This window comes from Suricata suricatta, chromosome 14 (assembly GCF_006229205.1).
Source record: "Suricata suricatta isolate VVHF042 chromosome 14, meerkat_22Aug2017_6uvM2_HiC, whole genome shotgun sequence".
In the NCBI taxonomy this organism is placed as follows: domain Eukaryota; kingdom Metazoa; phylum Chordata; class Mammalia; order Carnivora; family Herpestidae; genus Suricata; species Suricata suricatta.
Genome location: NC_043713.1, coordinates 42,765,482 through 42,782,868, shown reverse-complemented (window position 1 = coordinate 42,782,868; position 17,387 = coordinate 42,765,482). Strand labels below are relative to the sequence as shown.

The 17,387-nt window shown below is 41.2% G+C and overlaps 1 long non-coding RNA gene across 1 annotated transcript in view; it reads right to left on the bottom strand.

Moving 5' to 3' along the window:
* Positions 1 to 17,387, bottom strand: part of LOC115278203 — a 138,136-nt gene that overhangs the window by 58,780 nt on the left and 61,969 nt on the right. The window lies entirely within an intron of this gene.

The following is a 17,387-nucleotide window of genomic DNA, read 5'->3' as shown; positions in this document are numbered from 1 at the left end:
AAATATGTTGAAATCTAAAAATGGAAAATGTGCAATTTCGCCCATCTTTATTCCACTCAGTCATTCCAAGCACCGTGCCTTCATTGTAGTCTGCAGCAAACAATAGCATAGCAAAGATGACAAGTTGGGTGGCTCTAATGGTCAACTGCTCCCAGTGCTCCCCCTCAGATAATGATAGCTGGGAGGTGGCTCTGAATACTCATCTCGCCCTCCGACACGGCACAGGCCTGCAAACGTTAGGAGTGCCCATAAACACGTCAAGGTTTCATTCATAAGAAAGAAGTGTCCTTGCAAAGAAAAACTGCATAATTTAGGAAACAGTTTAAATAGGGTCAAAATGTTCTTTTGCGGTTGTAATGGTTTTAGAATCCGTCAGCTCCTCTCATTTACTCAAGCCTCAGGTTACTCATGATAGGAGGCATCCGGCCTCAGCAACCTTCCATCTCTCCCCACTGACCCACAGTAAAAGGTGGGCTCCGTTTAGAAAAGCAGCAGTCTTTCCCAGAGTAAGGGCTTCTGTGAACGTTTCCCAAGAAAATCTTGGCAGCTAATAGATACAACCGTGTCACAGGAAGGCTCATTTTAATCCGATCACCTGGGTATCTTTGACCACCCATCCCCACATTCCCCAAGCTCTGCCTCCCATAGAAGTCTAAGAGTTTCAGGAAGCATTTACCCACCTAGGCATATGGACATTCCTGCAGACTAATGACCGAGTTCTGTGGAGGGTAAAAATCCTGGGTTATACGGCTATTGCCCTGTTCACAGCAGCCCACTGAAACCTGTCACCCTGCAAAACTAAATGCCGATATTGTGCTCTGAGTAAACAGGGAAGTCTGAATGCAGTTGGTGGTACTTGAAGGTTCTGAATGCCTCCTACTTGTTCCTCCATTTCAGAAAGGAGTCTGTAGGGTGAGAGGGAGGGAGGTACAATATGGTCCATGCGAGTATTAACTGTTTTATTTTTTTAATCACATAATTTCCCTTAAAAGTAGTGCTAAACTAATCAGGGCCCCTGGGTGGCTCAGTCGGTTAAGCACCCAACTCGATTTCAGCGCAGGTTACAAGCTCATGGTTCGTGAGATGGAGCCAGGCTCTCAGTGTGGAACCTGGTTGGGATTCTCCCTTCCCCTCTTGCTCTCTGCCTCTCTCCTGCTAACATTAAAAATAAAAATGCTTTAAACTCGTGTCGTAAAACATTTTCCTTCTAAGTCCACTTAATAGCATACTATAACAAGCATAAAGTATTTAAAATATAAAAAATGTGGGTTTGAAACCTAGTCTACAGTATCTTTAGTAAGAAACTAGCTTCAAAATATCCAACAGCCAAGAATGCAGAGAAAACGTGACCACCGATGATAAAAAGATATTTAAGTTTAAAATGTCTTCATTCAGTGTACTTGAAGGACCTGGACCTAAAGTTTCAGTACATACAGCTTATTTAGTTTTTAATGTTTATTTTTGAGAGAGTGCAAGCAGGGGAGGGGCAGAGAGAGAGACACAGAATCCAAAGCAGGCTCCAGGCTCTGAGTGGTCAGCACAGAGCCCGACGCAGGGCTGAAACTCATGAACCGCCAGCTCATAACCTGAGCCGAAGCTGGACACGTAACTGGCTGAGCCAGGCAGGTGCCCCAAGTGCAGCTTTCTAATAGAACCCTTCTTTCCAAAACCTCATTTATCGAGACAAAACTGATAACCTCAAAACTGGAGTTTGGGAGACAGTCATGATAATTCTTTTTGGGAAAGATGGGAGCCCAAAGAGAGAGTGAAAATGGTAAGCAGAAGAAAGGACAGAATGAGGTGGTGATTCTGTCTCACATGGAAACCAAAACAGAGGAAGGCATGGACACCGCAGCCCTTGCTGACAAATGTGTCAGCCAGAGATTGCAGACAGGACACAAGAACACGTCCCAGGGGTATGAGCAGGCAGCTGGGCATCATTCCTGAGTGATGCCAAGTCTGACTCGAAGGTCAGGAGAGCAGTCCTGTGAGCAGTGGGGAGGTCCAGGTCACCTTTGCTTCACTGGGTTCAGCAGAGCCCCTGTGCAGATTCTGGGCTCAGTTTCTCCATTCTCGTGAGCAGCTAATCATCATGGACATGGACAACTCAATGCCATGACCCTGCCAAAGCCAAGGTGGTACATCAAGATGGCCAGGGTAGGGGAGAAAGAGGAGACATGGGGACAGAATGGGGTGACACAAAGCAGGAGGAGCAGAGCCGAAGTCACCGTTCTCGTCCCTAGAGAAGGAGGACACTAAATGCCCAGATCGGAATACTCCTGCTTGATGAAATTCTATTCTTGCCTTATCGTGAGTGCAGGTGGGGTCATCTCACATTCTCCCTGAGCCTCACTGCCCCTCTCCCAGGAGGATCCTTCTCTAGGAGGAGGGGTGATGAATCAGCGAGGGGCTCACTGCCTCAGTGCATTAACTCCAGGGTCCTGATAAAAGTTCCTGACACAACCACTTACAGATCAAAATATTTTGAGTCCCACAGGCCTGCCCCCATTACCATGCACTGCTATCACCCAGGCGTCAAGACTTGGATTATACTTCATCTCAGCTCTCTCATGTACTAAGCGACGGAAATGAGCTTACGTGGTCTACTGCTCACATCCTCCCAGTTCTCTCCGGGAACTAGTCGCAGAGACCATCCATGTCTTGGTTTGCTCTTGAACTGTCAGTATTTCATTTTAACTTCTTTGAGTTATTTTGGCATTGCAAAGTTTTAATTTATATGCTTTATGTAATCCAATTTCTAATTTTGAGCCCTAGCTAGAAAACTGGATTTTGAGTCCTAGTCCAGGAAGTTGTTCATTCTCCTACTTTTTATACAAGGAATTTATCAAATTTTCCCTAGTACTTGTGTTGCTGTTGAACTGTTTTTGCTGTTGCTTTTCTTGTTTACACAGCTGACTAATACACACTTACAGAATGTTTTTTATGAAACTTTCCATTTAATATACTAAAATATGGTTTTGCCATGCAAGTGGACTTTAATGAAGTGGACTATCATAAAAACATTTTTGAAAAGAGTTTTTAACACTCTTGATCCATCTGTACCTAACAACCACAAAATAGGCAGGAATCAACACATATATTAAAATGAGGTTTTAACATACTTCTCTCACAAATGGAGTTCCAAAAATAGCTTATGAAAAAATTTAAATATGAATATAAAATTCCAAATGGATCAGATATCCAAATGTAAATATAGAACTCCACAAGTACTAGGGAAAATTTGATAAATTCCTTATATAAAAAGTAGGAGAATGGACAACTTCCTGGACTAGGACTCAAAATCCAGTTTTCTAGCTAGGGCTCACAATTAGAAATTGGATTACATAAAGCATATAAATTAAAACTTTGCAATGCCAAAATAACTCAAAGAAGTTAAAATGAAATACTGACAGAAAAGGTGTTGCAACTTATCCCCAAAGGGTTATAAAGAGCTTCTAAACCTTAAGAAAAACACTAGCAAACCAATAGAAAAAAATGGGCAAAGGTTATACATAGTTTTGATTTGTAGAGCTGAAAATTATCAGTTAAAGTAAAACAAAAAGGAAACTTGAAGTACGCTAGAAAAAAAAAATCAGCCTGATGGTGTGTCATATTTGATTACCACACTAAAAACCAAATAACTTCCAACGGATTTTTTTTTAAGTTTATTTTTGGGAGAGAGAGACAGAGACAGACTGACAGACAGCAAGTGGAAAAGAGGAAGACGGGGCGAGACCGAAATGGAAGCAGGCTCCAGGCTCTGTCAGCACCGAGCCTGACTTGTGGCTCAAACCCACAACGTGCATCATGACCTGAGCCGAAGTCAGACTCTTACCCTACTGAGCCTCTCAGGTGCCCCTCCAACGAATTTTAAACAGACTTTGGTCATATACCTCTAGAAGCTTATGTAAGATAGCTAAGCATTCAGGTTTTACCCAGGATTGAGAGATTTCCTGAAACAAGATTTTCAGTGCTAAAACCAAGTAAATCCTAGGCAAACCAGGACGTGTTAATCACCCAATTTTAAGACAAATTACAAGTGGGGAAAAAAAGAGGCAGTAAGTGCAAATGAAATGATATTATTATATTGGAACTATTAAAATTATACACAAGACAGAATTATATTGTCATAAGCCAAAATTTTAGCATCATAAAGAGAAAGCAATAGTAATATATAAAACTGAAGTAAAAACAAAGAACAAGGAAATGTGGATTCAAAGGAATTTCTGGGAACACAGAGGCAGCAGTGATGGTACTTTTTAATCTCCCGGAATGCTATCAGAAAAATGAACAGAGCAGATAGAAATGCAAAACCAAAACAGCACAGGAAACATTTACAGCAAAATTCAGTGGCAGTGTCCCCACGACCTGAAAATAGAGGGGCATGTAGACAAAACAATGTATCAGAATTTGTGGAGACAGATGAGGAAAGCCACCAACACAAGATCTGCTGGACCTGAAAATGGAAGGAGCCCTGATGAATCAAAAGATACTTAACTGGAACGTGTGAGGAGTCCAACTAAAATTGGCAGGGTTTTGAATGCTCACAGGTAATTTTAAGGTATGCATCTGAAGGAGCTAGAGCTCTGAGAATATGAGCTCACAGAACAGAAAGCCCCCTTTCAAGAAAAACCTCATCATGAAACTGGGGGTGCAGATGAAGGGTTTCAAGTTTTCTAAGTCAGAATTCATAGAAGTAAATGATAAAGGGAAATACAAATAGGAGTAGGAAAGAAGAGATAATGTATCTGAGAGCACTGGGTCATATTTACTGAGTTTTGCAGTTGTAAACATCTAACACATAAAAAAGAAGTTTAGATTTGTGAAGCTAGAAACCCTGACCCCACCCTGTCCTCCTAAAAGTTCAGCAAATCTAATACCACATAAGTATGAGCAATAAACAGAATTGTATCAGATTCCAAGGAACAAAATCACAGACCAAGAAGTGGAAAAACTTCCCTACAGATATCCAAGGTATTCCAACAAGTACGGCTGTTGAACAGATGAAAATTAGGAGTATTTCCAACAAGCTAAGAGAAATTGTTAAATATGAGTTAAAAATTAAAGCGATATGGGATGAGAACTATGAAAATGATTAGAAATACAAAATTATTTCAGAAAGAAAGCCTGAGCTTAGAAAGGACACAAGAGCAAACAGATAATGCTTCAAGGAGAAGGCAAAAACAATGTATAATCAAAAGAAAGCAAAGGGATAAAAAGTATTTGAAAGAGTGCCAAGTACAGTTGATAGAGCAATAGACTTAAAGCTAATATTACAAAGGGCTCTCTAGGTATGCTGGAAAACACCACCCAGAATGCAGAATGACACACTCTGAAATATTATCTAATAAGGTTAGGGGACTTTAAAGACAAAGATTAAAACAAGCAAACAAAAACCTAGGGGCCCTCAGGCAACAAAACCAAGTTGCTTATTAGAGGAAAAGATAAGGAGAAACTATTGCTATTAGTTTTTTCGTAACATTTTATGCCAGAATATAACGGAGTAATAGATTTAAGATATTGAAGGAAAGACCATGTGATTTCAGGATTTTATATGCAGCCAACCTGAATTTCAAGTGACAAAAACACCTTGCCCACCAATAAGAATTCTGGGAATATCCCGCCCATGAGCCCTTTTACTGAGGAATCCTCTAGACCCTGAGCTTCAGATGCCCAAAGTAAATGGAGAAGCTGACACAAGAAGCCGTGTGTCATCTCAGAGGCTGCAGTTGGCTTCATGCCCCCTTAGAGGTACCAGCAGCCTCTTCCTCAGGAGCCTAAGCCCCAAATTCCTAGGACCCCTCTTCTAAAATCCTGAATTCTTAATCTCTGGTCTCTTCCCTTTTGTTTCCTGGGTCTGTTGTTATTCTCTGGGTGAACTCAGCACCTTGCAACCAATTCCCAGGACAGAACAAGTTTTAAAAATTAGAAGTATTAATATAAATGCATCATATTTTCCTTTAAAAATGTATTTCCTTTGTCCATTGGGAAAGCCAAGAAGCAACGATATCCTAGTAGCAATGATTGCAGACATTACCCAGGCCTCTGACATCCATTGCTGCTCCAAAGAACCAGAGCTGCTTGGAGAATTCCTTATTCTAAGTCTTGAAAAGGCAATATATAAAATAACCCCGCGATCTCCTAACAGGCCAAAAAGTAAGGAAACCATCACACACTATTAGGATCACAGAAGCCAAGATGGAAGAACTTTCATGAGCCAAAAGCTGGAACCATTTGAACAAAGAAAAATGAATGTGTTGAAGCATAAATACTTTTCTAAAATCCATGCATTTAGAGTGATATTAAAATTCCATTGAATTATGATGTGCCTGGGTGGCTCAGTCAGTTAAGCATCCAGCTCTTGATTTTGGCTCAGGTCATGGTGTCAGGGTTCATGAGTTCAAGCCCTGGGTTGGACTCTGCACTGCCAGCACAGAGCATGCTTGGGATTCTCTCCCTCCCTCCCTTCCTCTTTCTCAAGTAATTAGACTTTAAAAACTTAAAAATAAACATCAATGAATGAAATTACAGTGATACTGAAAATTCTGAAACATGCTGGTCATCCTAGAAGTTGGAGCACCACCTTGCTCTGAAAACTGATAAGATCAAAGCCTTGACTTTCTGTGTCTATGTAAAGTAGTTGGTGAGGGAATGAGCATTCTTCAAAATGCACACAGAATTAAAGGGGAACCAGATCTTCTGTGCATATGTTGTGACTTTTTTTTTGAAGTTTATTTATGTTGAGAGAGAGAGAGAGAGAGAAAATGAATGAACCCCAAGCAGGCTCCATGCTCCCCTCACAAAACCCACAGAACCATGCAGGCACCCTATGTTGTAAACATGTTAACACAGCAGGAAAGATACAGTACCAACTATGAAGCATTCTTACCTAAAAAACTGAGTGTGAACAGAATTCTCTGGATTGTACTGCCAACCTACAGAAAACAGGAGACAAATGAGCTAAAAGGCCCTAGGGGAAAATGTCAATAGAGTCTATATGAAAAATGGGCTGGTTTTTTTTTTTTTTTTTAAATAGAGTAAGGGAATGAGAAAAGGAAGTGAAAGAATATTACAGAATAAGGAAAGACTTAAGTGACAACGAAAGGCAAGTTGTAGGTCTTGTTTGGATCTTAATTCAAATGTATCAACACCAGAAAGACATACCTCTGCCAGGGAGCCAAGAGTTTCAGAGCTTTGAGGTTTTTTAACCAACCTCAGGAAGTAGGGCAGAGGGGCCCCCACGTGTGCACAGACCAGAAATTTATTTCTTACACAACACTTTTTAAATCTTCGTCCTCGTAAATTTTAACCTCTGGGGCTATCCAACATCTTTAAGTCCCTTCATTATACTTTCCTTTGCCACAAAGTCCCTCCTTCCCAAGGTAGGAAAGGAAAACTCACCTGCCTAGATTGATTCTTAGGTAGTGAGGATTTTAACAAGGAGGCACACACATGCGTGGCATGCCTGGAATTTGGAAGAGTTGCTATAGGAAAGGGACTAAATACTCTAGCAAACATGGTCATAGAGGCCCTGGGCGCAGGGGCAGTGGTGGAACTTCCGGCATCCAGTCTTGAGGACATAGGTGCTGACTGCCAGCAATAATCACAACGGGCTGGCCACCACACCTGGTTGGGCAGTTTCAGATTCCAGTGTTCTGGACCTTCTGAAGTTCTTTATCTGCTTTAAGTAAATAGGGTGAAAATATGGTTTGCAGCCAGGATCCCTGAGTAACATCTACCCAGATCCTCCTTGCCATTTTTGCCTGGGCCAGTGGTAAAGTGTCTAGAGGGGAGCTGGGGAAAGAGGTTTTTCTTGTTTAGGAGACCATTCTCAGCAGCTCAGTGACCGCATCATGCTGTAGAGAGTTCCCCGAGGAATATATACAACCTGAACTGCAGGAGAAAAGTCCCATGGTGTCCTAGGCAGGAAGGAACATAGTGGGTAATGAGCAGTGATGTGGACTCTAGTATCTCAACATGTCCACATACCTAGTGTATCAACAAGACAAGCATTCTCGTACAAGATAAGCATATATCAACATGTCCATACTGATACCGTGTTTTATCAACACATGTACTCTCTTCAATTGCTCCTTTCCTTATGCATCTTAACACTCCTTTCTTTGAAAAGAAGTTCCCATTCTGTCCATTCTTAAGGAATAAGAATCACATAATTGTCCACGCCTCTTATGGAGAAATATGCATTCAGTTGTCATCGCTTCAGTCAACAGGGAGGCAGCATAGCATATTGTGTGGGCAGAACAGAGATGGGCAACTATTGGGGAAACCAAGAGCATGTAGCTCTTCAACTTAATCACTCCATGAATGTGGAGAAGCTACATAAGCCTGTTTTTTAGCTTTATAGTTAAAGGAAATAGTGACTTCTTAAATTTGTGACAATGCATTTAACCAGCCTATTACATAACGATAGCTTGATGAATACCAGCTTTTATCATCATCGTTGTATTACTGGTAAGTGGATTCATAGGAAACAGTCTGTATAATGTACATGTATTTTAACCATACAATGCTGGATATAAAAAAAATACTTTCCTGTTTGCTTAAATCAAATGTCCTATGTTTAGAAACCACCCCACTAGGATGGCACTAGGTGTGTAGACCTTATCAATACTGCCTCTCCCCATCTCAGGATGGCTCTCACGTCCTGTGGTGCATATACAGTCCAGATCCAGGCAGCTATGGAAGGGCTGCCTCTTATTCTGCACTCCCTCAGTGTTCTTAAAGACAGGGTCCGTAATGTCTGCACCAACTTCCCTCACCTCCGCAGGTGTCAAGTTTTGGTGTTAGCTCCCACCATCACCACCATCCTTACTCCAACACCCAGCACCTGCTCCTCAGGGCCCTGCATATAGAAGCTGGGGTGTGGGGTCCAGCTATTCCTAGAACCGATAAACCTATTCCTCCTTCCCAGTATCTGGCTGGGAAGGCTGGGAAGATGGCTCCCATCTTCCTGAAACGTATCAGCTTCCATCACCCTTCCATGAAGAACAGGCTCTAAGGATCCCACTCAAATGGCCCCTTAGACACCTTGGTCTTTCTCATTTCAGAGTATGCTATGGGCAATGAGATACTGGAAGGAGGCTTTTTTTTTCTCCTTTGTAATTATCCAGTTTCACTGGCGATTAAGTGAGCAAGTAAAATACCATAGCAAGTGAGGAGAATACAGCTAGATAGAGCAGAAACAAGAATAGAGGAAGAAATGGTGGGCAAGGAACCCACAGACACCTTCTAGTAGATGCAAGGGGCAGCTTTGAGGAGTCCAGCCCACACGGTCACTCTACAATCAATTTTATTGATTCTGCTTGGGCTTATGTTCAATGAGAGACTAGGCACAAAAGGCTCAAATACAAGTAATTACCTCACGGTCTCTAAATTATGACTTCATGTTGCTTCTGCTACTCCAACACTTGAACATTCTCATCTTTTTGATCAAAGAGAAATAGGAAATGAAACCAATATGAGAAAACTCCATCACAACCAGCCATTCTTGGCATCAGGGACCTAAATAAATTGGCCGGCTCACTTCCCCCTGCTCTGCTGAGAAAGTCTGACAGGGAATAAAAGGATCCTACAACTTCTGTCACAGCTCTCTACAGAACTCTGGCAGGGAAGAAAAGCAGCACTCACTTGAAGCAAACAAAAACAAAAAATAAAGGTAGCCGAATAAATGAGGAATGTGTGAAAGCACATGAAAAAAATAGCACAAAGTGTTGCTAATGTTACCATATCCACCACTGCTTTTTTCTACTGATGTGTGTTGAAGCAATTAGGAACTCTGGAAACAGACAGGAAGCAGCCAACACTTCCAGTTGATGCTGTCAACAGTCAATAAGCACCAACATGATTAGTGGGAAGTTTTAGGAAGGCTGAGAGGGAAAAAAAAATGGTAGAGATCTCGCCCCTTACAATCGGTGGGGTTGTAGAAAAGGAGGTTGGAATTTTATTGGATGCAGAGTCAGAGGGCCTAGATCATGGCAGAACCTATAAGATGTTTGACTAACATGTTTGGGATAGAAATAACACCTCCGCCAAGTGTATAAATGGGAAAGAGATGTCCTACCACTCCCAGTAGATGCCAAGACAGCTCTGCTAATATAAGGACTCTATTTATTGGTGAAGGTCCCCTGTAGAAGTATCAACTATTCCAGGGAATGGGAAGTCAGCAGAAAATATCTGGAGCTCAAGCAGAGGAAACTGCTTTTGGAACCCTCACATTTAGTATCTGATAAACAGCATGAGGTTAGCAAAACTTGGGAAGGCAGTTGAAGCAAGGAGGGTCAAGGAGTATGACTAGTCAACTTGTTTATGATCACATATGAGAAACCTCTGGAAACTCCTAGAAAACCCATGGTAGGGGAACTTTGCATAGAGCAGGTATGGTACTGGGTACCAGCAGGTCTTAATTAAATACAAGCTACATGTAATTGGGAAAGAATAGTACCCACCTCACATGTACTTCATGATTTAAGGTAAAATCACTTTGTGAGCTCCACATCACCAGCTGAATGTGAGATGGTGCTAGTATCAATGGTTGGAGTCAACATTACCACCCCAAGTGTCGCAGACATTGAGGAAAATGTGCTGAGGGTTTCTTTCTAAAAGATGGTCTTTGCAGTATAGGCAAACAAATCCACTGAGGTTCAAAGATGCTTCAAAAAAAACCCCACAGATTTTGCCGCAACTTTATTTGCAAGGATTGTATTGTTACATCACTGTAGGAAGGAGCCTCAGATCCTTCCTTGAAAGTCAATATTGATGGTTTGCTCAGGGAAAAACAACATAAACTCATTAGCTTACCCCTCTTTCCATTCCAAATTCATTTCACCTCCAGTATGCCGTATGTCGGTACCAAACCAGTGACGTGGCTGTCACATTTGACTCTCTTCTCCCTTATCCTCGACATCTACCTAACCACTCAGACATCCTATTAGTTTAACATTTCTCGAATCCATACACTCTCTCCCTTCCCAATACCATTACCCTAATTTAAGCCACTATGCTTTCTTCCTACTTCAACAGTGAAAGCGTCTTCAACTCTATCATTACATAGCACCTATAGCCTTACATAACTGGTCCCCATGGCCTCCTTCACTTTACTTCATATGCTCACATTAGATTTTGTTGACACCTTGAACCCTCTTGCAGAACTTTCACAGTACCATGCTTCCTCAACTTCAGTTCATTGCTTGTACAGGTTTTTGTCTCTCACTTACCTTTCTTCATTTTCTTAGCACTCTATCATTTCTATTTGTCTTCCAGAGTTTGGTTTGCAGGTCACCTCCTCTGAGATGGATCTCCCTACACCCCTAATTCCAAAGTTTACCATGCCTACCCCAGCTTATGATCTACAACTCTAGATTGCCTTGCTGTTTACTAACCAAACAAGGCCAGTAGTTCTGTAAGTGTGATCCATGTACCCCTAAGGGTCCCTGAGATCCTTTCACAGTGTCCAGAAAACCAAAACTATTTTCACAGAAATAGATTTTGTTCGCCTTTCTAATTATGCTGACATTTGTACTGATGGATAAAAAGTGCTGGTACCTTAGCTCAAACCAAACTATCAGTAGCCATATACTCTTCACTGACACATAGTCACAATACAAGCAGTGACAATTTCACTTAAGAATTCCCTGATGAAGCAATAAATTATTTCAAGGAAATCTCAGCCCTTGAGTACACCTCTTTTTTATGGTCTCTACTATGATGTGAGAAGCAAACACAAAGCACCCAAGATGATTGCTGTTTCAACGAAAAGCACTTGAATGATAGAGATGGAACTAGACTTTTTCCATAGAGTTCTACTTTCACTTGAAAAAAATTGAAAAACTACTCAAGACTTGAGTATTTGACAGTTTATAGAAAGTTAACAAAGTGAGCCTATTAATCAAGGGAAAAACTTAAGGATATTTGTTGTTAATGATAAAATTCACACTTCCAGGTGAAAATTAGAATTTGGAAAACCTATATTCATCACCACGAGCTTGAGAGCTTCCCAGTAAAGATGTTTATGATAAGATTGGTGCTGATATTTATAGGAATTTTTGATAAGGTGTAATGAAATGTATTAACATTTAGAAAAGCTGCATAACTCAATAAGCCAACATTTTCCAAGTGACCAATGCATGCGTAAAATATTCACTGGAAGAGTAAAATAAACCATAGGAGTATGAAACATTCATTTGCATGGTTTCAAAATCTTCACTGCAGCTAACATTTAGAGAGCTATTATTTGTTGCATTTTGGTGTAGCATTAAAGAATATCTACCATTATCCAAAAAGCAATTAAAACATTCATCCTTTTTCCAGTTACTTATCTCCTTACATTTGAACCAAAATAATAGTACAGCAGATTAAGTGCAAAAACAGAGAAGAGAATTAAACTATCTTCTACTATAAAGTCGGGCACTAAAAACACAGACAGAAATGTTAAACAAGGTCATTCTTTCATTTTTATGTCAAAACCCATCTTAACAAAATAATTTATGTAAACACGTGATGAGCTAGCATTTTTAAATGAACATTTTTAGATTTGTTTTACTTTCTAATATGAAAAATATCAATATAATCAACATGACAGTTAGGGTCTTCAATTTTTGAGAGTGTAAAGAGTCAATCCCTGTGCAGATCTGAGATCTACGTCTCCAGATTTTAATCTTTGTCACCAGCCTCACTGCCTACAATATCCCTGGCTCCTAGCCTCAGTATCAAGCTCACAATAAGGCATTAGATAAGTATATTTCAAGGAAATGAAATATAGATAGGACACTGCTCAAGGGAGAAGAATTTGTGTGAAATTCAGAGCAAAGCTTGCCACTTCCCCTGTGGGTAATTCTGCAGACAGACACACACATCTGGATTCACAACAGCCTGTTCTCCAGCCTGAAGTCAGAGCAGCCCAGAGATGCATCTGTAGTTCTGAGATAACTCATTCAGGAGTACCAGGAGATCCCGAAGAGGTCTTGTGAGAACCACAAAGATGACTCAGTTAGAATAAACCCCAAATAAGAGTTAGATCATTTTGTTTATTGGATAGAATGTCAAGGGGAAACCTAACAACGCCTGTCAGGGAAAGAGTTCTACAAAGCACCAGTTGGCCAGCTGCTCCTTGAATTCATGGAGGCAGGAACAAGAAAAAGCAACTTAACCTGAAGCCTGGAGGATTTAGAGGCAAAGAGAACTTGGTTTTGAGGGTTATTAAACATTATAATGGATTTGTTAGGGATGCCAGAGAAGTTTGGATGGAGTGAAGAGCCCTTTCACTGAAGGAATGGAAGCAAAAGAGTGTTCTCTGATTGTCTCAATTGGTTGTATTAATTTCAAGAAAAAATATGCTGTTTCAATTTAAAAATATAGGACCATTATGAAAATTTCCATTATAACCTTGTAAATATTATGGTTTACTGTGAACAGATAAAGTATAAGGGGCCAACTCCAAGGCTATATTTAAATAAATTCAACTAACTCCCATTGTTAATCAAGTTTCTGCTGGTTGTGGGTCGAATTGTGCTCCCCTGCCCCAAATTCCTATGTGAAAGCCCTAACCCCCAGCACCTCAGAATGTGACCTTACTTGGAAATAAGGTCATTGAAGATATAACTCAAGTGAGGATGAGGTCAGACTGGAATAGATAGGTCCCTAATCCAACAAAACTGATGTCCTTTAAAAGAGGGAAAGAGCCCTTTTTAAAGTCAATTAAGTGGTCTAACTCTTTGATTTCGGCTCAGGTCGTGATCTCACCATTCATGGGTTCAAGCCCCATGTCCGGTCCTGTGCTGGCAGTGAGGAGCCCGCTCTGGATTCTCTGCCTCCCTTTCTGTCCCTCCCCCACTTACACATATGTTTTCTCAAAAATAAACCTTAAAAAACAAGAAGGCAGAAACATGGCAATAGACAAGACAACAATATTCATAAACAGGAAGAATGCCATGTGAAGTTGAGGCAGAGATCAGGATGATGCTTCTGCAAGTCAGCTACCTCCAAAGATTGCCAACAAACTACCACAGACACCTTGATCTCCAGCACCTAGCCTCCCAAACACACTGAATTGCTAGGTTTAAACCACTCAGTTGGCGGCACGTTGTGCACTAACACACTGTGTCTGGCCTAATGAGATTTTAGCATAGTGGGCAAAAGAAGGACGTAGATTCAGTGTTCCAAATGATGCAGAAGGGTGAGATGCCTACAACTACTTTCCAGTGGGGACCAATCTGTAGCTTGCTTGGTGAAAAAAGCTCTAGTAGCAAAGATATCAACAGCATCAATACAGAGAAATGCAACGGTATGACCTCCTCTACACTCAGTCTATACAATTTAATGGTTAAAAATGGTGCTGATTGAGGGGAATAGTGAAAATTACATGAATTATTTTGTAAGTGTTGTAGCTGTACCTCCTATTTCCCACTCATTGTTAAGCTCCCTAAAGTCCAGTTCAGTTAAAGCTGTTAGTACTTTGGAAGTCAAAAATAACATCCTAGTACATAGAAGAACATTGGTCTCAACCATTAGGTTGGTAGACTGAAAAGCTAATTCAGAGATGTAAGCTTCCATAGAATTTCAGGAATGTGTACCAAATATTTCCCTGACCTTCTAGATTTCCCTTGGTGGTATATATCAAGCCTCTGGCAGCCACTAGAACCCTTACCACCTTTTTCTTTCTTAATTTCACTCTGTAAAGATGAAAACAAGTCTTTCACTGCGTTCAGTGTGAGGAAGCTGCCTACATGCTAAGCATGAGCTGCAACCACCCTCAACTTCTTATCCTTTTACGTTCACATTTTGTTTCTATTTTCAAATTCAGTATCCTTGAATTGTTCCTGTCAAGCCTTGCCTAAGCAGAAAGCAGATTCTTGGGAGATCAAAGAGCAAGGAATTGAGGGAGAGGTTGGCATTGGTTGTTTGAAGACTGAGCCAATTATCTCATTACCCCAGTTTCCAGCCCACTGGCCTGTGGAATAAGAGCACTCCTGTGTCACTCTCGGTTCTGGGGTGCTAGCTGGGCTCCATGCTCCGCCCCTTCGGCTGCTGAGCGCATTCCTACTCCGGAGACTTTCTGTTATCTACTGAGATACTGGATGGGTAGGGAGCATTTTCAAACATAGCATGCTACCCTCTTTATCCTATAACAACTAATTTCTCAGTAGAGTCAAAGGAAAAGTTCTTTGGTCCCAAAGGATAAAACTTCCCTTCACCAATCAATCTTCATCTACTCCAGTGTAATTACGAATTATTTACCCAGATCTCATTTACCCTGGCAGCTTGCAGCTAAGATGTCCGTTGCTAACAAATGAGGTAGCATACAGGTGAATTTATCATTATTGCAGGTCATTGGCTCTATGTGTATTTAAACCCATCTTTCCACAATAGTTTTCTTTGCTATAAATGCTGAGTCATGAAAGATTTGGGAGCTTGGACTTTATTACAAGGGAAATCATCTATTTCCTTACGGTTCCCAAACTACACTTACGCAAGACAAATCACAAAGGGACAAATGACAGTGAAAAAACTAAAGCAGAAAGGCCAGCTGTCAGGGGAAGACTGAGAAAGGTACTAAAGGGAGTGTTTTCAATATAAGGAATTATAGCTACACAAAAGTTAGAGTGTATTTCTGCATTGACATTTCACAGATACAGCTTCATTTATTCCCGTGAACGTCTACCATCAGTCTGTCTAAATGGGGAGGGAAACCAACAGCCCTGTGGAGGATGGTGCTGCCTTAATCACGAAGACACCCCCCCCCCCATGTTTGATGTCCCTGTTTCCTCTGGTTTCCTGCCAAGAAACTGTAGTCATGCTGCCCTCTAATGGTGGTCACCTTTCAGGTTTCAAGTTGTCAGAACTGAACCACCAGTATAAAGATGGCCTCCTGAGCCGTGCGATGAGGCAGACTCTAAACCAAACTTACATCATTTCCAAAAGAAAAAAAATCACCATTGTTTAGCCAGCACTAGAATGATCACTTTCCTACACTTGTATTAACTTGAGAAACAGAGCTCTCTGAAGCCAATACCACGTACTCCTTCATTAACAGATCATGGAACCCTAAGGGATCCTGCTTTAGATGGTAATACAACACGTCCCCATGGGAAAAAATTCATCAGGGAGCAGGCAAGACTTGGAGTTCGCAGTAGCGCCCTTTACGTGTACGGATTATCTGCCACATTCACATCTACCCGTGTTTCTCTTAAAAGGCGTGAATTCATTAACTGGACTCCATCTGTTTTGGTCTTTTCCCTCATGTCATATTACTTACTGCCATTCACAAATACAATGTTACTCCGTCAAAGTTCAAATCTTCCTCCGAGGTTCAAAGTGTGAGTTTCACAGACCTCCTACTTGAGACCTACGTTTTGATGGACTCCAAAGACAAGAGAAGTAGAGAAAGTATTATGGCTAAGATGTGTTTGGCACCTTTCAGCCTAGGAGCCTGACCTTCAATTACCCCTGAAGTTTGGCGAAGGAAAGAATCAGCGTCTAATTACAGGCAACTGAAAATTGGAAGGCTTCTTCCACACAGCCCAGCGAAGACCTGCATCTCAACTAGCTGATCAAGCCACATAAATATTAATAACACTGTTTAAAGTGCCATGTGGTTTTATTGACCACGCCTCAGTCAAAGCAGCCTCTATAGCCCAGCTGCTAGTTGCTGTCTCTGAGATCCATTTATAAATAATTGAAGTATTTAGTGTGAAATTACCACCTTGTATATAAAAGCTCATTGTGCAAGTGCCCATCAGATGGGGAATCCCAAATTAGTGTTCGGCTGGAGAAGATGAGGCCGGCCACGTTAGCAGGGTGTGCGCACGCGCTGGCGCACATCCACCCCATCCTGGAAGGGAGGATGGAGGAGTGCAGCTCGAATTGTTCCTTCTCCCTGAGTGGTCTAGGTCAGGCCACCACGCTCCCAAATTTTCTTCCAGCTGGGAGAACCAGGTTATAATAAAAGAAAATTGAGAAAGAAAAGCCAAACGGAAGGGTGTGGGAGCATTGCTACTGTCGCATCACAGAAGGGCTGAAATAAAATACAGCTCGCCACCGTAAGTAGAATTCTCAATAATAATGTTCTCAGAGGCACAAAGGAGGGGAAGCTACAGTTAACAGGACAGATAAGGACTACGGTTCTGTCAATTCCAAAATAACAGTTTGGGGAGGGGAAGGGGACTCCATAGGGTAAACCTTAATACTGTATTTTCTTTACACAGCTTAAAAAAAAACAACTTTAGGAGGTAAGGAGGAGTGTGTGTATAGTTGACAAATGTCAAATCCAGATTGAGTTTTTGTCTTTCAAATTGTGAAATATCCTTCTCCTCTTATCTCTCTCAAACAGGTCACAATAATTCGAAAGAAGTTTAAGCCTAAGTTTATTAACA